Here is a 21,723-nt window from a genome sequence, read left to right as displayed (position 1 = left end):
GTTTTGAGTTTTCATGATTTGAACAGGGAGCAACAGTGCAAGATGATATCAGGAAGAAAATTAAGGTCATTTGAGGTATCACCACGCCACTTCTCAGTAACTCTCTACTAAAAGGCCACTTCTGGAGCATCAGTTGGTAGTTGACAACATTTTGTTTCTAACAAGCAAATATGAAGTCAAGTCATTTACCAATAGGCTTTCGTTTCTCTCACACCTAAGTGCGCTGGGGCTCAGGTAGGCTGGATTTGGCCGCACAGCCCTCCTTCTGTGGGACTGGCCAGGCATACTCTGCTGTCTCTGCTCCTCACGTGCTTAGTCTGGGGCCCAAGCTGAAGGGAGAGCCATCATCCAGAGGAAGCTGCTGTCACGGCAGTAACAGGAGGCTGAGATGCAACCTGGAAGCGAATGAGGCCTCTTGAAGCCTAGGTTAGGAACCAGCTCACTATCGCTCATGCCCACATTCCTTGAACTCAAGCAAGTTTGAAGCTGAACTCAAAGGTCAAGGAAGTACAGTTTTTATTGTTGTGGGGGGAACTACAACGTTGCTCAGAAAGAGGATGTGAAGTGGCAGTAACAGTTCAGGCTGTCACTGCCAGCATTCGCTGACTTTCATGATCCTAGGTCTAGGTACGTAGGGTCCGAGGCGATCCTCTGTGTTAATTATGGCAACCCGAGATTCTTTGGATATGTTGGCTGGAATAGTAGCAGTGACAATATAGGATTCACTCTTCAAAAAAAAAAAAACATTCAAACGTTAAAATTCATGACTCAACCAGAAATGTTGAGCATAGTGTTAACTATTGTGTATCATGGGTATTTTTGTGTTAAATGGAGAAAGAAGGGCCCCAAAGTAATAATGCTCATTTTCATTCCCTTTGGCAGCCTGAATTGTCCATTTACCAGCAAAGTCCTTCTAGAGAAATATTTACTCTTGGGCATTAAATACTGTTTTATTACATGGGAATCGCTAAAGCACAAATATGGTTTACGTTATTTTATTCCAAGATATCTCAAAGTTACCCTTACCTGTTTTTAGTTTTTATGTTTACCATTTCTTAGCTATATAAGTAGATATAAAATGGTTTCAAAGATATCCCTAGCGGTACATCACACGTAATGAAGTTAAGATATTACTAATGATACAGAATGTTTAATTGTGTTATTTAAGGAGGTACAGCTACTCACTTCATCACATGGCTTGTTAGTGGTACTCATTTGCCTGACAGGGTGGGGTTAGCTCCAGAAGCTTTCCTCAGTGCAGTCCCAGATTCTCTGCAGTCCTCTGGAATCTTCTCCCACTCTTTTTCCTTTTCCACTATAGCTGTTAAATGAAACATCACACTACTGTTTGCTCGTCAGAGAGTATCATGACAAAAATGACCCATCATTTGTTGAACCAGTAAAGCAGTATACTGAAATATTTATGCCCAAAGTATGAAACTGATTTCAAAAGACCAGAGTCTATTCATGTTAAACATTTTCTTCCATGAGCAGTTTGCACCATTATCGTTCAAAGTGTAATATGAGAAAACTAGCAAAGAAGCTTAGCTTATTTATAAATTTCTAGTATTAAATGCAGAGTTTTTCTGCTCTGAGGGATCTAGGGTTATATAGCTAAAACCACTAGCCATCTTTTTATATGTTTCATCTTCTTAGTACAGCTCTTACAAGTCCCTCCGTGAAATATGTACTCTTACACAATGAACAAACTCTTCTATGTTTTTTTCTGGCAGAAATTCTGGAGCAAAGCATGTGTTCATAAGATCAGAGTTCTGTCTTGCTCTTATTAATTTTCTCAGCCAGTCAGTACTGACACTCACCTGGTCTCCACCACTGTAACCATACCTCCTATTACAGTATTAAAAGAATTATGGAACAGTCAGTAAATAGGAGCTGTCCTGAGCCCCTGAGTACCCTACTTTGCTCTTCATGGTGCCTCCAGTAACCTCTCAGTTTTAAGAATATGGCCACAAAAGGGACAACACTCTCTGGCTTTCCAGGGGTCTTCAGGATCTTTCCCTGCACAAACTACGTCAGGCATCTATGGTGACTCAGCAACTCCCATGCCATACCAGTCTTAAAGATCTTTAGTATCGTTCTTGCAGCCATGAAGAGAAAATGTTTAATGGTAAGTGTGGTCTAAGAAAGGAAATAGCAAGAGAAAGATTCAAGTACAGGAAGTGGTGAGGTGGCAGTGAGAGTCCCAGAGGATGTGAGCACCACCCTTGAAGTCAGGCAGACTTCAGTTCCTGTCCACATTCCATCACTTAATAACTGGTCCCTGTTCTTGCTAGGAATTCAACCCACACAGCAAGCCCTAACTTCTTTATCTTTAAAATGAGCATGATAACATCCATTTTTTTTTTGTATAGGATCATGTTGGAAATATGAGATAATACTTAAAAGTTCCTGACCCTGGGGTGCTTGGGTGGCTCAGTTGTTTCGATGTCTGGCTGTTGATTTTTACTCAGGCCATGATGTCACAATGTTGGGGTTTGAGCCCCACATCAGACTCTGCACTGAGCCTGCTTAGGATTCTCTCTCTTTCTCTCACTCTTCCCCACTATTTCTCTCTTTCTCTCCCTCTCTCTCAAAAAATAAATGAACAAACTTTTTTTTAAAGTGCTTTACCCCATCGTAAGCAATTAAGAAGTGATGCCATCTCTAGTCATCACTGTGCTCAATATAAAGGACCAAGTAGAGTTTGCATTCCCATACTCCTGATCTCTCTCCTTCAGTCACTGACCTGAAAACACCTACTGGAACCAGCCCTGACAGCGGAGGGGCTTCTACTTGGTGCTAAAGAATTTGGCATCTGAGGCTGATAGAACACAAAGAAAATCCTATTTATTTCTCCTAACTTGCTACAGGGTATTGGCACACTGGCTGTCTGTGGGTAAACTTAATATCTTGATTAGCTCTCCTGAGAATGCCTCTGGAAACTGTTACATAAAGTGGGAAGTGGAAGACTGGCTAATACCTACAGTGGCTTCAAAATAGTCTGCAGAAGTCTGGCTTCTTGAAATTGGAAGGTGTTTGTTACCTTGACAACTACAGGGAGCACAAGGCTGGGTTTTGAGTGACTTTAAATTCTTTTGCAATTTCTTATGGGGATGAATGATTTGTATGTCTAATCAATGAATGGCAAAGACATTTAATAATAAGATTAATGAAGCTCACATAAAGCTTTCTGTACACAAGGACTGACGGCATGGCTTCCTTAGAAATGCAGTTAACATTCTAGAATGTTGGTCCCAAGGAGGATCAAAACCTTCTTTAATACTAGTTGGATTCCAGACTGGGGGCATAACTGTATGTTTAGTTGTCCCTGCTATATGGTCTCAAAATCTGGACTAACCCTGAACACTATGAGGAAGATTTTTTTTTCTTTTCTTCCCCCTAATTGTTGATGACCTGGATAACACTTGAATGAGTTCTACACCTAGTACTTGCCCTTAATAAAAAGAAGTCCTGACTATGCTTTTACTGTAGGCTAGCAAACAGTGAAAACAAGTTTTTTGGTGTCTTTGTTCTCCTTGAGGAAATTCTGGACTATCATATTCCCTCCCATAATGTTCCTCACTTTCTACTCTCTTCCTGTCTTGGACTGATTTTATCTTTCTAATTCAGGATCATACTTACTCCTTTTGGTCTGACTATATATAATGCGCACAAATCTCAGTGAGTAAGCATAGAAATGGACTCTCTTCATTCATCTATAATTGAAATTATTTTCTTGGATGTTGTATTAATTATTTATTGTTATGTAAAAAAATACCCAAAAACTTAGTAGCCAAACAACTGACCCTGATTATTTCATGCCGTTGATGAGGGTCAGGAACCTTAGAGTGCCTCACCTGGTGGTTCTGCTTCAGGGTGTTATGAGATTATTGGGCTTGTAGTCTCTAAGACTTGACCAGGACTGGAAGATCCACTTCTAGATTCACTCATGAGGCTGTTGGCAGGCCTCAGTTCCTTGTTACACAGGTCTCTCCATAGGGCTGTTCTTTCACCATGAAAGCTGGCTTCCCCCAGAGTAGGCAGTGAGAGAGATAGCATGAAGTTCTCTTATATAACCTGATCTCAGAAATGATGTAACTGTCACTTAGACTTTTGTCTGTTGGTAACAGAGATCAACCCAGAAAAGATGTGGAAGAGGTCTATAACAAAATTGTAAATACCAGGGGGTGAATCAGAGGAAGGCCACATATATTTTCCCTCCCCACTTTGCCATAGTGTAGAAACTTAATGGAAGACTCCCCTTAACCCTCATTCCTGGAGTTGTATGTGAAACCTTAAATAGCAACAAATCTAGGGTTATTGTTGTTGTCTTTGTGGTTGTTGTTTTAAGAGGGTGGGATTAAGGATGCAGGCATATCTGGTCTTTGTTATTATTATATATCCATCCTGCAAATTGACGACAAACTATAATAGACATTGCTAACCTATCTCCCACTTAACATCCAGCTGGGGTATGATGTTTGTGTCCCCAAAGATTGGTTGATCTAACTTTCAATATATTATGACACTCTTAAGCACCCTTTATTCCAGATGGAGGGTGGTGAGGATCTAGACCTGCTCTGTCCAATATTGTAGCTACTAGTCACATATGGTTATTGAGCATTAGAAATGCAAGAGTCTGAATTGAAATGTTCTGGAAGTGTAAAATACACAGTTATTTTGAAGATTTTGAAAACAAGAATGTGAAATATCTCAAGGGCTCTGTGTTGATGACTTGTTGAAATAATATTTTAGACACACTAGATTAAATAAAATATGGTATTAAAATTTCATGTTTTGGGGGCACCTAGGTGGCTGAGTTGGTTAAGCATCTGACTTTTGATTTTGGCTCAGGTCATGATCTCACGGTTTGTGAGACTGAGCTCCTTGTGGGGGTCTGTGCTGATGGTGTGGAAGCCTGCTTGGGATTCTCCCTCTCCCTCTCTTTCTGCCCCCTTTCCACTCATGTTCGTGTTCTCTCTCTCTCTCTCTCTCTCTCTCTCTCTCTCTCTCAAAATAAATAAACATTTTTTTAAAAAAGAAGAAATTCCTTTCTATCCAGTATGACAGTCTGAGGTGTCACTCCTCATGTTGTATTTGGTCAGAGTATATGGATAAGAATTTCAAGGATCAGATTCAGGTAGGAAGAATCAGAAGACATTGCAGAGTCTGAGGGCAAAGGTATATATAGCAGATACTGATATATTAAAAGTATCTGCACTCATGATTCCATAAACACTGACTTTGTCCCTAATGTGAAATTATACTGAAATGGGTTCCACACCTTCTCCCCAAGGTGTCCCAGTTATGAAGTCCCACTTGACTGTAGCAGTAACCAGCTCGCTAACATACCTTGTGCAAGATCTCTTCTCTTCCAGCTCCCCTACTGGTAATTCCTGTGATTACTTTCCAAACTCCTTTTACAAATCACTCAATCTGATTTGTAGGGTCTGCTTCTAGAAAAATCCCACCTAAGATAGCATATGTATATGATATGTACGTGTCTGCCTGTGGGAGTATACAAGCACAAAGACAGACATATTGTCCTGTGTGTTCATGGCTAAACTTGACACAATAATTCTCCATAACTGTTTTCTTACTATATATATTCCCTTTCTCATCCTCTAGTTCTACATTCATGTCACATCATTCTGTCCTTGGTAATGTCCTACCTACTTCCCCCAAAACCATGTCCTCTGGATGGCTCTGTTCACAAAGACTTGCAGTTGCCAAGTTGGGCCAGATTCTAGAAATATGGGTCATATGTGACAGTCTAAAAGTTTTTCTTTTAACATCTGTTGAAAGGAAAACCAGTTTTCTTCCTCTGAAGATAGCATGAGAATGACACTTAACCTTCCAGCATCCTCATATTGTGACAAGTTGATAAGCGCTCTATTTTCACCCTCCTATTTTCTCCATCATAAATAGGTCTCAATTTGTAACCCATGTGTGCAGTTTCATCTAGAAGCAGGGAAAAAGGAACACTGTCCTATTTTAGCTCAGCAGGGCAAGAGCATTGGAAAAGATGAAAGGTCAGAGTTACCTACCACAAATGCAACTGGATGATGGCACTCACAATACCAGAGTGTGTTTTTCTGGGGGAACATTGACCTTGTGACATACAAGTCGTGTTGTCTCGGAGTCTAGGTACCTTAAAACAAGCACAGTGATAATTACAATGGAGAATAATAATGGTAGAGAATTTACCACTTCTCATAGCTAAAGTATTTTCTGAAACACTTTCCCAAATATCTTCTCTTGATTCTTTCAGCAACATTGTGAGGGAGGCAGCAAAGTTATCATAGATATGCTGGTGACTTCTTAAGCACCACAGTGATACCCATTCAGATCCTTGCAATAGCTGATTTGTATAACCCAGTTTTATGAGCATAAGGACACAACCAAGTCCAGTGGAATAGATAAAACTGCTACAAGGAATCATCTGATGCTTGAACACCCAGTATTTACAACACTAATTTCCACCAGGGACTTGAATATGACCCCTTGCTTAGCTTCTCAGTCAATGCATTCATCCTTCCCACCAGCCTAGAACTTGATTTTGAAAGCACTCTGGGTAATAGACTTCTTGGTTTGGTCCCAGGACTGCCTCTGGGTATTGCCAGCAGTTGGAATCCTTCGTGGATATGGCATAGATTTTCAGTGTAAACCGAAAACTGATATACAAATAGATGTCTTACTACCACGTCATGGTTTCACCTAATACGTTGGAAACATTACAAAGAAATCAAAGCAGAGATGTAGATGTAGTGGGAAAACAGCACTATCAGGAAGCTGAGTTCCATTTATAGGAATTCTAAATAAATGGTTGGTCAAAACATAGAATAAATGGAGAAATGTAAAAAGACGTTGATATATCAGGTGAGATGGGAATTGGTGTACTATAAAAAGCCATGTTACCAAGCAGGGTGAGGTCTTGACCAGAAAATCAAGATGTTGGTCAACATTCCTGGTGGAAGTATTTGGCTTACATTTCTACAGAGGACTCAGTGTCATATTTGAATGTAAACTGTGGGAGGGCAGGACTTCGTGGGTTTTGTTTCCCTCTTTTTCATCAGCTCCCACCACAGTGTCTGGCATACAGAGAGCATGCACACATTTTTTAAAAAAATAAGTGAGTACCTAAATGATCAAATGAACTTGGCATCTAGTCTGCAGTAGTCACCTTTCCATTCTGAAGCACTGATATCCTGTGGTTCCCTAGAAAGAAAAATAGAGACATGTTTTAAGGAAGGAAGTTGAACAGCCCCTTTAAATTTTCTCAAGCTTCCACTAATGAAGCAAAGGAAAACTCAGTTACATTTTGTATTTCTCAGTCAGGAATGGTCTGGCCACAAGGCTGAATGATATATATATATATATATATATATATATATATATATATATATATACACACACACACACACATACATACATACACACACACACACACACACACACATACAGGGAAAATAATACACCAGTTTAATCTGTACAATGTTTAACACAAATATCATCTCCATTAACAATATGGTACAAGAGAGAGTCTGGGGGTCATTAGGGGACCTGAAAACGCCCTGCAATGTGTTCGTGCAAGATTAGCCCTTCATCGAAAAGATGTATTCATTCTCGGTATGGCCTTATGTCAGGGTTGCTGGCCTTAATGTGTGGAACCTTTCCAGTTCATCAAGGCAAGCATGCCCAGAGCTATTTGCTAGGTTTGAAATAAAAAAGCAAGCTGTAGTAAGCCCGAAACCTTTGTTACTATTTCTATTCCTCTCCTCTCTCTCCGTTTCCTGCTCTCTTTTTCACCCACCGTTTTTTCCTTGCTTAGTAAACAGAGCTGCCCATATGGCAAGTTGTAATAATCTTTCTCTCCCCCTGTCCCCACTCTTGAATTTGGCTTTCATTTTAATACCAGGGAGTTTCAAATATTGGAACCGAGGCAGGCATTCTTCTCTGCTCACTACAGGCTCAACTCAGAGCTGTTTCTTCATAGATCTGAATGAATCCAGAATCAGTCTAGTGCTTGTCCAGTGTCTTGTGTCCTGTTCTTCTTCTGTCCTGTCTCTGGCTAGTCTTGAGTTTGCTTCCTATGAGTACACGTCTCTGATTTGGTGTTTAAAAATCTTGTTTAAATTGAAAATATTAGGGCACCTGGGTGGTTCAGTTAGTTAAGCGTCCAACTTTATTCGGCTCAGGTCGTGATCTCATTCATGATTCCTGAGTTTGAGCCCTGCGTCTGGCTCTGTGCTGACAGTTCAGAGCCTGGAGCCTGCGTTGATTCTATGTCTTCCTCTCTCTCTGCCCCTCCCCACTCACACTCTGTCTCTCTCAAAAATAAGCAAACATAAAAAAATTAAATTGAAAATATTCACAGTTTTGATTTCAATTTGACACTATACATTTTATAGCTGAATTCAAAGAGAAGGGAAAGGAAATACATTCAGGATATGCAGTCAGTATGGGAAATGTTGTGCTGCAGAATCTAACCACGAAAACATCTGAAAACAAAGATTTAGCCCATGCTGCATGGCTGTCACCAGTTGGCAGGAAGCTTTGCCTCTTAGAGTCACTCAGAGTAGCAGGGTGACAAACGGGCCACCATTTCAAAAATTGCTACTCTAACCAGCATCTCAAATGTTGGTGGTCTCCGTGCCAGAAAAATCTACAACTAGAGCAGTGCTTTGCAAGCTTGAATTTGCATGAGTTCACCCGGGGATCTTGTGGAAATGCCAGTTCTGATTCAGCACACCTGGTCAGCATCTGAGACTACTTTTAAAAGAGGTCAGATGATGATGGTAGTCTGGGAGTCACTTTTTTTTTTTTTGGAGTAGAAGAAGTCTAACTAAACAGGCGAGTAAATATTCTGGCTCACAAGTACAGTTTCATTAGGCACATGGTGCCTCCCAGCCACGAGGGAACTGAAAGTGCGATCCCCTCAGACACCAGGAAGAGAGAACTGAAATATTTGGTGAACATCCAGAGCCATTAACATAGTTATTATTTATATAGCACAGAAGCAAAGTAAATACTTTCTTTCATGGTTTTTAAGCTCAACTGGTCATTGTATTAAAATGTTAATCAAAAAAATTTGGCAGGGATTCTCAGCACTTGGCTGTATATCAGAATCAGTAATGGGGATTTTTTAAACTAAAATATCTGATCATTCTGTGGTGGGTGTGTGGTGGGGCTTGGGTATTTGTAATTTTTCTTTTAATAGACTGTTCAGGTAATTCTCTAGCCTCAAATGAAAAAACTGAAATGGGTTCCTAAGCATCTTTTTGAAGGTGTAGAACATAATTAAAAAGGTTTTTTAAACATTTATTTATTTTTGAGAGAGACAGAGCATGAGTGGGGGAGGAGCAGGGGTGGGGCGGTACAGTGCAGACACAGAATCCAAAGCAGGCTCCAGGCTCTGAGCTGTCAGCACAGAGCCCAACGCAGGGCTCAAACTCCCAGACTGTGAGATCATGACCTGAGCCGAAGTTGGATGCTTAACTGACTGAGCCACCAAGGTGCCCCTGGAACGTAATTTAAAGAATGCTTTTAATCATAGATATCTTCCACCACATCAATGAAACACAGTATAAAAGCAGTTGTATTTTAGTTATAATTGAACATCAACTTATGCCTGTGATGAGAGAAACATGTATTTTTTCCCAATTAAAAGATCTTACTTTCACCCCCCTTTTTAATTACTGTTAGTACCTGAGGGAAAGCCTTCCATTTAGGGAGCCACTTAAATTATATATTGCATTAATAAATATATAACATTTAAATTGCTCCAATATGAAAGTGTTTTACCCAAAATACTGATTTATTTAAGCCTATGAGTAGTGAAAGAAAGAAAGAAAGAAAGAAAGAAAGAAAGAAAGAAAGAAAGAAAGAAAGAGAGAGAGAGTGTCAAGAAAGTCTGGAAGGTGGGAAAGGAAGGAAGGAAGGGAGGGTGAAGAAGGGAAGGAAACAGCGGAGAGAGAGAGAGAGAGAGAGAGAGAGAAGGAGAGAGAGAGAGAAGAGAGGAAAGGTAGAAGCTGGCATATGGTCCAGAGCAGTAAAGGAAAGCCACCGAGCTCAAACATTGAAATCATCTAGCATGAAATGAAATCTTAGATTCAAGTTTTAATGATTTATGAATATTGTTAGAGTGAATCTCTTTGTGCAAGTCACTTGGCCCTTTTAAAACTCAGTTTCCTAGTACTTGAAATGGAGAAAAGAATTGCCTCACAAGACTATAATTAAGCTAAGCGAGAAAAGGTATATATCTCGGCACAAAGGCTAACATATTAGTATCCATCAAAATGGGTAGTTACTGTTTTTGTTGGCATGATGGAAAGGAGCTGCCTATAATATGGCTCTGATAGCACCACTAATAGTAAAATGCCAATCTGCCTTATTTCTTTGGAGCTCTATAGCACATACAAAGGGTTTACATTTTTAATTTCTTACGTCATTGAACTGTGATAATGTGTGGAGTTAAGGGTTACTATTAAAGGGTACAAAAGTAGTGAAATATAGGCTACATTTGTTAGGCCTCCCCAACACAGTGGCTTTGATGAAGGCCACACAATGATAAACAAAAAGAGTATAAAGTTCGGGTGTGGGGGGGGAACAAATGATGTCATAATGAGATCTACCTCATCTCTATAACAGAGTGGTTAGGAAAATAGGTTCCTGAATCCCAAGATAGACATCTGTCACTTCCTAGCTTTGTGGCCTGGGTCAAGTTATTTGTCTTATCTAACTAAGGATTTCTTCTTCCATAAAGCTCATGTGGAAATAGAACTACCTTAGATTGTTGTATGGAAACCAATTTGACAATAAATTTCGTATATTGAAAAAAAAAGAACTACCTTAGAGATGTGTTATGTTGTTACTTCAAAAATTGCCTGAGGGGAGAAAAAAGAGAGGCTCAAAGAGTTTAGGTATGATGTCACACAGGTTTTGGGTCAGCTTATGACCAAGTCAGCCTTAAGTTTTCCTCAGGTGGACTAAACTCTAGATAGGCCTCTTCCTCGCTCTTGGCCCCTGACTTCCCTTTTCTTGGGGAATTTATGTTAGAATACTTCCTACTGTAAAGTCTTTTGATAGAGCAGCTCATGGGAGACCAATTTGACTCTGTCAAAACAATTAGAAAAACTGGATACAACTTAAAAAGAATCTGATTGGTAAGGTCAGATTGCCACTGAGGCAAATGGGAAAGAAGAGACCTCAGAGAAAGGAGCAAGAAGACACTTTTCCTCTCTGGGTGTCTACGAGTTTTGGTACTGGGATGGTGACAGTCTGCAAACAAGGCAGAGAACCAGAACCAAGGCAGATAAGCTGACAAGCTTTTGGCAATTGCATGGAGCTGGTGAATAATTTTTGTTTGGGATAGCCAAATAAGACCTGGGCACAAAAATCTCAGTTCACATGTGGGGAAGTGAACACTAAACTTGACGTTTTCACTTTGAGGCCTATCTGGAATCCTGGGAAGAGGCTAAGAAGTGCACACAGCCAGGTGATGCAAAAGAGAGTAGATTTTTCAACATGCTCAGGTGGTGAGGAAACTGTTGTTTGAGTTTAGATTCTGCCAAGAAGGAGGGCCCTGGTAAACGCTCCAGGCTCTCAATGGGAACCCCTGCGGGGTTAGGAATGGAGGAACACTGAAGGCATCTGAATTTAAGGAACACTGTAAAGCAACTTTGAATCAGACTGTACTTGACTAGATTAAAGTGAGCTCCCTTCTACTCAGGCTACCTCCCAGAAGACACGTAAATATCTATGAAGGAAGAGACTGTGGCCCAGAGATTACAGTTTTTTTCTGTTTAATTTCTGATGTGTAGTCCAAAATTACCAGACACGTTGGGGCGCATGGAAGAGGGAGGAAACAGACAATAGAAATTGCAATGTACAAAAGTGTGTTTCCCCCAAATTCATATGTTGAAGCACCAACCCTCAGTGTTGACTTTATTTGGAGACAGAGTTTATAAGGAAATACCTGTGGTTAATTGAGATCATAAGAATGGAGACTTGACCCCATAGAATTAGTGTCATTCTAGGAGGAGGCGCTAAAGAGCTTACACTCTCTCAGCCATCTACAAGCCATGAAGAGAGCTCCCACTAGGAATCCAATCAGTGGGCACCTTAATGTTAGGCTTCCCAGCCTCCAGAACTCAAGGAGTACATTTTTGTTTGTTTGTTTAAGCCACCCAGTCTGTGGCATTTTGTTAGAGTAGCTTGAGTGGACTAATACAGAAACTTGCCCACAAAAAATCCAGCTACATTTTTGATTCGCATCTTAGTATCCACAGACTACAGGGTACCCCTGCTCAGACCTCCAGAGCTCGCTCTCTGGTCTAACATCTCACAAATTCTAGCAGTATTAACCTAGCCTAGTATTATGAGGCTCTTCACTTCAGTGAGACTGCAGTATTTTCCTTGTGTTACAGTCTGGAAATGTCAAGAAGAAAGCTGGAGACTCCTAGATACGATGTCAGTTGTTTTCCTTTTCTTAGGAATCACAGCCTTTGTCTCAATGTCTGAAAACACTTGTTTCGTATATTTGACCAGTTTTTAAGTTGTTTACTGTGAAGGTGCAATTTCCATGTTCCTTTGTGATCAGAATATGAATACCTCCTATTCATGTTAAAGATTTTATCAAACCAGAAACAGTAATTAAAATATCTATCTATCTATCTATCTATCTGTCTGTCTATCATAAAACAGATCAACAAAATTCCTCCAAAAACTACTGGACTTATTGAAGTGATCATTCTGTAGTAAATATAAATATTGAATCATAACATTGTATACTAAAACTAATATGTTATATGTCATTAATACCTCAGTTAAAAAAAAAACACCTTGAAGGTAAAACATTGAATGACAGAAATTAGGAAAGAGAGAATAACAAAGATTCCTTTTACAGTGTACAGTTGCTTCAATTCAATATCATTTGGGGAAACTTGTCAGTCCAGTAATGCAAGAAAAACAAGTAAAATCAAACTCCTAGGAATAATTCTAAGGAAAGAGATATAAGACCTCCATATACAAAGCTACAAAATAATTCTGACAAAAATGTTTAAAAGACCTTAGTAAATGGAAGGATATACTATTTTTGTTAATTAGAAGACTTAGGATTTTGAAGATCTCACTTTTTCCTAAATTAATCTGTGATAAGTTAAACATAATTCTAACTATTATATTCTTGTGATAGAAAACCCAGATGAAGGGACAAAAAGAAGATTTAACTCACCAGGTATTCAGATTTCTTATAAAGCTATAGTGATAGAGATAGTGTAGTATTTGGCAGAAGGATAGGTAAAGAAACCATAAATGGAAAGTTGAAAAACAGACCCACATGTGTATAATTTCCTACAATGCAGGTAGATAAAAAATAGTTGTTTTCACTGAATAATTCTGAGTACCTGAATATACAAATATATTACTACTCAGAAATTATACCCTTAAGTATCTACTCAACAGAAATGCATCTAAAGTGCCCTCCAAACCCATGTACAAAAATGTTTACAGTAAGATTAATCATGATAGCAGGATAACCAGAAGCAGATATAATGATTATCAGTGATAGAATATATAAAAATTGTAGTAAATTCACACAAAGGAAATATTAAACTCACGAAGGACATTGAACTGGTAATGTAGGGACAATATGAATATAGCTCATAAATATATGCTAAACAAAAGGAGCCAGTCACAGAAAAATACATAATGAATAACATTTATAGATAGTTAGAAACAGGAAAAACTAATATAAGGCAATGGAAGTCAGAATAGTGGTTACTTTGGGCATTGGGTGGCCACTGGGAAGAACTATGAGAAAAGATTCTGGATTCTGGTTATGTTCTATACTTTTATTTAAGTGGTAGTTATGTAAAAGTGCCTGTGGTTCTAAAAGTCTGCTAACATCTATACTTATGTTTTTTATACATTCTGTATAATTTTTCTGTGTATACCATACTTCAGTGAAGTCTATGCAAGCACAGATATTACTCCAAATATTTCAGAGAAGACTTGTACATTGAGACCTACAATATTGAGCGGAATATGTCAGCTATTAGAAAATTACAAATAAATGACTCTGTTATAGTTCTGAATAGAAGAAGATTAGTTCCATCTTGGTGAAACGTGGATGGAATTGGAGGCTTTCAGGAGGAGATGAGATTTGAGATGAACCTGAAAAGAAGAGCAGGTGATTAATAGTCAGAAATGAAGAGAAGCAGGTCATTCTAGCTGGAAAAATAGCATCTCCTTCTCAAAACTGGTTAGATATGTAAGAAAAACTGACAGCAGTTTTATTTATTTGGATTATAATCAATAACATGAAATTAGGTTGGAAAGATGTTAGGGCTATATTCTGAATGACTTCAAATAACAAAGTAAGGAATTTTGGATCTCAGTAGATGCTAAGGGGCCATTAGCATTTATGAACAGAAGAAAGTCGTGATCAGAATTATGCTCCATAAACATAAATCCTTTGACCTCGATATCATTGGAAGAAGAAGAGAATTGATGTAGCAAGAAAACATAAATGGATATTATGAAAATCTAATTCACTTTCATTTATCAAACAGTTATTAGAGGTCCACTGACTGGCTCAGGCAAAAATTAGTGAACACCTAAATTAGACCATTCGAGGGGGAGGGTGAAAAGTGACATACATGACATTTCTATTAAGGAACAATTTGAAAAATTCTTTGTTGAGTACTACTAATAAAAATTTATGGCAGCATATGAATTAAGAATGTATTCAGCTGCCATAAACAGAAACTGCAACTAATAGTAGCCTAAACACATAGGAGTTTATTTTTTCTCACGTAATACAAAGACCATAGGTAGATATTACCGATGTTGGTTCAGCTTCTGAAAAAATTGTCACACCCAGGATTTTTAACTCTCCTGCAACATTTTTAGGCTGTTGGCTTCTAGCCTTTGCTATGATACTTCATGATCACAAGCTATCTGTCACATTTTCAACTCAGATCCCCGATCAAGGAAGGTAGAGGAAAGGGCAGTGCCAGGCAATTCCATGAGATTTTTACAAGAAGGTAAAAGCTTTCTCAGGAAATCTCCCTCTAAGTTTTCAATGGCTGTGACTGGATCACATGTGTAACCCCAGCTGAAATGGAGACTTTGAAAGTGGAGAATCAGAACAGGATATACATGATACACGGGGCCGGACACACTGCCATATGAAAATCCACACCACCAAATTATGATCTCACAAGCAACAAAAGCAAAAATTAATAAGTGAGACTACATCAAACTGAAAAGCTTCTGCAAAGACACATTCAACAAAAAGACAAGGATACCTATACAATAAGAGAAAATATTTGCGAATCATATACATGATAAAGAGGGAATATCCAAAATATATAAAGAACTGCCACAACTTAAATGCTAAAGAGCTAACAATTGCATTAAACAAATGGACTGAGGAACTCAATAGACATTTTTTTTTTCCAAAAAATGCATAAAATGGTCAACAGGTACATGAAAAGGTGTTCAACCTCATTTAATCATGAGAGAAAAACAAATCAAAACCAAGATAAATTTCAGATTATGTTATAAAACTGTAGTGATAAAAATAGTATGTTATTGGCATAAAAAGAGGTATGTAGAGAGCCCAGGGAGCCATAGGGAGCCCAGAAATAAACCCATGAATATATGGTCAATTAATTGATAAGAATGGAGTCAGGAATATGAAATGAGGAAAAGATAGTCTCTTCAATAAATGGTATTGGAAAAACTGGATTATCACATTCAAAAGAATGAAACTGTACCTGTTTCTTATGCCACACATGCAAATCAAGTCAAAATGGATTAAAGACTAGATTTAAGAATGGGAACTATAAAACTAGAAGAAAATGGAATAATTGACATTGGTCTTGGCAATGATTTTCTGGATTTCACAACAAAAGCAAAAATAAACAAGCGGGACTAAAAAGGTTTTGCTCAGCAAAGGAAACTATCAACAAAATGAAAGGCAACCTATAGAATGAGAGAGAATATCTGCAAACTACAAAGTAGTTATTCTCCAAAATATATAAGGAACTAATACATATCAAGAGCAAACAACAGCAAAACAAAAACAAAAACAAAAACAAAAAACCCCCACAGAATCCAATTTAAAAATGGGCAAAGATATGAATAGACATTTTGCCATAAAAGACATACAAATGGGTAACTGGGACATGAAAAGGTGCTCAGCATCACTGATCATCAAGGAAATGCAAATAAAAACCACAATGGGATATCACCTCACACCTATTAGAAGGGCTATTATCAAAAAGACAAAAGGTAACATGTTGGTGGGTGACGATATAGAGAACACTGTTGGTGGGAATGTCAACTGATACAGCTACTATTGAAAACAGTGTGGAAGTTCCTCAAAAAATTAAAAAAAGAATTACCATTGGATAAGCAATCCCACTTCTGGAAATGTATCCAAAGGAAATGATAACAGGATCTTGAAGATATATCTATACTCTGATAGTCACTTATAGAGATATATCTATACTCTGATAGTCAAGATACGGACAACCAAAGTATCTGTCAATGGATGAGTGGATAAAGAAAATGTGGTGTGTGTGTGTATGTGTGTGCACAATGGAATATTATTCAGCCATGAGAAAGAAGAAAATCCTGCCATTTGCTACAATATGGATGAGCCTGGAGATTATTATGCTAAGTGAAGTAAATCAGAGAAATACAAGTACTGTTTGATGTCACTTGTATGTGGAATGTTAAAGAGCCAAACTCATAGAAACAGAGTAGTGTGGTAGTTACCAGGGGCTGGAGGTTGAGGGTAATAGGGAGATGTTGGTCAAAAGGTACAAACTTTGGCTATAAAATAAACAATTTCTAGGAATCGAGTGTATATCATGGTGATTATAGCTAATAATATTGTATTACATACTTGACAATTGCTTAGACGGTAAATCTTTAATCTTTTCACCACAAAAGAAAAAATGGTAATTGTGTCATGTGATGGAGGTGTTTGTTAATTCTATGGTGATAACCATTTTGTAATATATATGTGCATCAGATGAACATAGACACTTTAGACAATGTTCTATGTCAATTATATCTCAATAAAGCTGGAAGAAATTATGATCCTGTTATCAGGGAGAAAATAGAAAACTGATAATATTCCTAAAACAATTTTTCACAGACACCCCTCCACCCACACACACATATATGAAAATATGGTGCTTTTTCTTAAAGAATATATATGATAGATGTGGGAATATTGTATGTGCCCATAAGAAATGACTACATTTAATATGCACTTGAGAATTTCTGTCTAATGTATGGGATATATTTTCCATTTGCATATTTTAAATTAACTTGGCCATTCTTTGCTTCTTCCACAAATTGTCTTTGATCACATGCAATGCAAATTTTAATATAAAAATTGAGAACAGAATCATTAAAGAAAATAGAAAAAAGAAGAGAAATAGATGTGATCTGATGAGATAATGATGTGGTATGCATTCAGCTTTTCATGGCAACTTAGCTGAAAATAGAGTTAGTAAGAGATTTCTCATTATTTGACTTTTTTTTAAGTAAACAGTTATATTTTAAAAAAGAAAAAACTTTCTGTCATGGAAAACATGAAGGATTAATAGGAACTTTTTAGACTTTATCTGAGAAATATTAATAGCAGGAAGCTAAGATAAGTTATGACCTTAATAAGAGTGGCTTCCTATAGACTAAGTTTTCAGGTATATTAATTTCCCATTCCTTCCCTCAGGCTTCATTATCTGGACCTGATCATTTTACATTTATTTTAATGGCCTTAAGATTTTAAAATGGCTACATCTTTAATTGCCATGTTTCTGAGATTTCATGAGTGAATTTTTTTCCTTGAAGTAGGGACTAGGTTCCCTTGTTCCCTGCTATATATATTTTTGTACGTGGAAGGCAATAAATATTTTTTTTAATAAATAGGTAGGTGAGATCAAAACAAGAATAAGGAATATTGCGCTTTTTCCCCAGCAGTGATTCTAAAAGTTACATTAACATTCCGCATAGAGAAAGTTTTGCTATTAACCCTAAATGTTACAGTCACAACATTCCATCTTAAATGGTTTATGCCTCTTTTTTATCTGATATTCCAAAGTATCCAGCATGGTATCTGCTACATTGGGTCATTCAGTGAATAACTGACATTATCCTGGACAGAGACATTCCTGAGAAGAGTTAAAACAATATTGAACTGGTACATTATTTCTGATTCTTTCAGTGTGAAGAAAGAGTTTCTTGAACTAGAGAAATAAAAGGTTAACATATCTATTACACTACTCTTCCTAAGTATTAGATGCTCCAGGCAGCCTTTAGAAAATGCTGGATCATAGCTCATTCATAGTTCTTTACTGATAGTGCCTAACTGCTGTATCATTGGTTATAAAGGGATTCATGTGCTTCAGAAACAAGAGGAACAGGAAGTTGCATTTTATTGTCACTGTTGAGGAGACCGACTGTCATTCTAGTTCAGACAGATGGCATTTCCCCCTTCTTCGCAGAGCCCACAAGGATATTTGCAATCAGGCCAAGAGTTTTTCCACAAAAATTAATTTGAACGGCGTTTTGAATTTGCTAAAGCATTTGGAAAATAAATCATAACCCCAGATTTATATACAACATTTTATGGAGAAGGCCATTTGGCATGAACAACTGTAATAGTAGGTGGTCACTACTCAACTGCTTTGACCATGTGAGAGCCCAACTGTGGAGCCTCAATAGCATAACTGTACGTGTATAAGTTTTATACACTTCTCAGTGTATTGTATTATACTCTAAATATATTTCACCAAAAATTATTTTAAATGGAGTGGGAGAGAAAGTTGTGGTTAATGGAAAGAAAATTGCTAGCTATAATTCTGAAATTTTGAACCAGATAGAACAACAACTATGCTTTTCACAGAAAAGAGGAAAGAAAGGAAAGTGTAATCCATTTCACGAGTGCTAATCCACAATGCAATATGGAATTCTTGGTCAGGAATTGTTTGAAACCTGAATTAAATAGAAGTGGAATAATGTGTGTACCAGCTCTTAAGCAAAACATTTAATGAAAAGTCATCATCAAGACAGAGTTCTGTGGAGCCTGGGGAAATACACAGTCATTTCACCTAATCCTGATTGTCTCAGTTTGGTCCTGCTTTACTTTTTATCTCCCACTCATTTCCTGTCTTTATTCACCATCATCCTTCTGGCTTTATACTCCGTTTCCATTCCTGAATTTGTATCCCTGTACCTGACAGCCAATTTCACATTTCTGTCTTTCCAAACCTTGTCTCAACATGACATTCTTCTTATGAGTGTCTGATCCAGTCCATCCAAGGGGGATTTGGACAGGTAATATCCCTTACCTTTTAGGAAGAAGAAAGTATAGTGTTTAATAATACCTTTATGAGCAGGACATATTTACTCGAAAATAACACTTTATTAGAGTAATAAACAATACATTTAATCATGCTCTACTTTTTATGTGCATATGCCTAATAGTAAGATTACTTAGAGCACTAGCTATGAATCATAGTGCCCCTGTGGTACTCCAGAATGTACCAAGAAAGAGAGTGGAAAGTGCTTTGGAAATAATACAAATTATATTTGCTAATATCCCTTGAACACTTGTCATGTGTCAGGCACTGTCTGGACATCTTGTGGCAAGTGTTAAAACAGTAAAGATATCTGGAACATTGCATTTCTGATTGGTCCCTAGTCTCAAAATGATGAATATAGGATTGGGAATTGAATAATGATTAATTGACACATCTCAACATTATAAAACATTTCTAAAAGTTGAGGTTTCACCATGTGGTGGTTTGACTTTTTCTATCTACCTTGGATAACATTTGTAGGAGGAAAAGGATTTTTTTCTCCTTTTATTTTTGTTAATGTTTTATTTATTTTTGAGAGACAGACAGAGACAAAGTGCGAGTAGGGTAGAGGTCAAGAGAGAGGGAACACAGAATCCGAAGCAAGCTCCAGGCTCTGAGCCATCAGCACAGAGCCCTACACAGGGCTCAAAACCTCAAAATATGAGATCATGACCTGAGCTGAAGTAGGACATCCAACCAACTGAGCCGCCCAGGTGCTCCAGAAGAAAAGGATTTTCACCTGAATTTCCTAATCAGGAGGTAGTACTTGGTAGCACTCAGAGTGGCTCTTTCAAGTGGTCAAGATAATATAAAACTCTCAAAACACGTTAAATAGTAAAGGACCAGTTTGAATGCCTTTTATATTCCAGTGCTTTTTCAAAGTCTTCTCCCTTCAGGTGATACATCCTTTCTCTATTCTTCTTCTAGAAACTTCTGCACATTCCTTGATACCTGGCAGCCATTCTATCTCCATTCTATCTCCTTTAGAATGCCTAATAAGCACCTTAAACTTAACACATCCAAAATTGAACTCACCCCTCTGGTTCTAGAGTGAGTGTTACTCTGATCTTGCCTAACATATCCTAAAAGCAAGCCCCAATAGGGTCTTCCATTTTTTAAAGTAACTTAAATACATCCCAGACAAAAAAGAAAAAGCTGAAGAGTATGCCTGAAAGTTTAAAATATCCAGGCCCAATAAAGTAAAATTTGTAATGCCTGGCATCCAATAAAAATGACCAGGGTTACAAGTAGCAGGAAAATAGAAAACATAATGATGGAAATAATCAGTCAAAACCAACTCAGAACTTGGACAGGTATTAGAATTGGTAGACAAGGCTTTAAAACAGTACTATAATTGTATCTCATGTATTCCAAAAATTAGAGATACGGAAGATACTTAAAAACCCAAACTTGTAGAAATGAAATTACAATGTGTGAGAAATACATGGGGTGGAATTAACAGAAGACTCTACATGGTAGAAGGGAAGAATAGTAAATTTGAAGCTAAAGCACTAAAGATAATTGAAAAACACAGAAAATAGACCGAAAAAAATGAACAGACATGAGTGGCTGTAGGACAGTGTCACAGGCCTAATATATATAGAATAGGATCCTCCACGTAAATGAAAGAGAGCAGAACATACTTGAATAATGCCGTGGACAGAAATCTAGCATAGTTCCAAGATTTCCCAACACCTGCTGAGCCCACTCTAAATAAGCCTTGGGGAAATGGATATGGTGGATTTTATTCTTTTGATTAGGTTATAAGACATAATTAACCTTAAAAATGAGGTGATTACTCAGGTGGTCCTTGACCTAATCACATGAGGTTTTTGAAAGAGAGCCTTTTCGAGCTGCAGAAGAGAAAGTTAGAGATTTGAAGCACAAGATCTAACCAATCACTGCTGGCTTAAAGATGGAGCCGCCATGTGCATGGAATACAGGGAGCCTCTAGGAGCTGAAAGCGTTCCCTGGCTGACGTCCAGCAAGTAAATGAGAACTCAGTCCTAAAACCACAAGGAACTAAATTCTGCCAACAAAAAGAATGATTTTGGAAGAAGATTTTGTACCCAGAGCCCCCAGAGGGGAACTCAGGCCAATAATTTAACTTCAAGGATGTGGAGGAATTGGAACTCTCATACGCTTCTCGTGGGAATGTTAAATGATATGAGCACTTTGAATACAGTATTCCAACTTATTAAAAAGTGGTCACCTATCATATGACCCAGCCATTCTATTCCTAATTATTTAATTGTTTACCCAACATAACTGAAAGTGTATGTTATAACAAGATTTGGTATGTTCTGGAAGGTTTATTTATACAGTAGCCCCCATCCAC

General features: G+C 37.8%; 1 long non-coding RNA gene across 1 annotated transcript; it reads right to left on the bottom strand.

The window, feature by feature from the left end:
• Positions 1–483: 483 nt before the first annotated feature.
• LOC123381549 lies at positions 484–2,472 on the bottom strand. The gene is made up of 3 exons (XR_006588660.1): positions 2,415–2,472; positions 1,186–1,321; positions 484–727 (listed from the first exon to the last, which is right to left on the bottom strand). It is a non-coding gene; the product is annotated as an uncharacterized LOC123381549 (long non-coding RNA).
• Between the last annotated feature and the right edge of the window lie 19,251 nt (positions 2,473–21,723).

The sequence above is a fragment of the Felis catus genome, chromosome D4, assembly GCF_018350175.1.
Source record: "Felis catus isolate Fca126 chromosome D4, F.catus_Fca126_mat1.0, whole genome shotgun sequence".
NCBI lineage: Eukaryota > Metazoa > Chordata > Mammalia > Carnivora > Felidae > Felis > Felis catus.
This window is presented reverse-complemented; position numbering and strand designations above follow the sequence as displayed.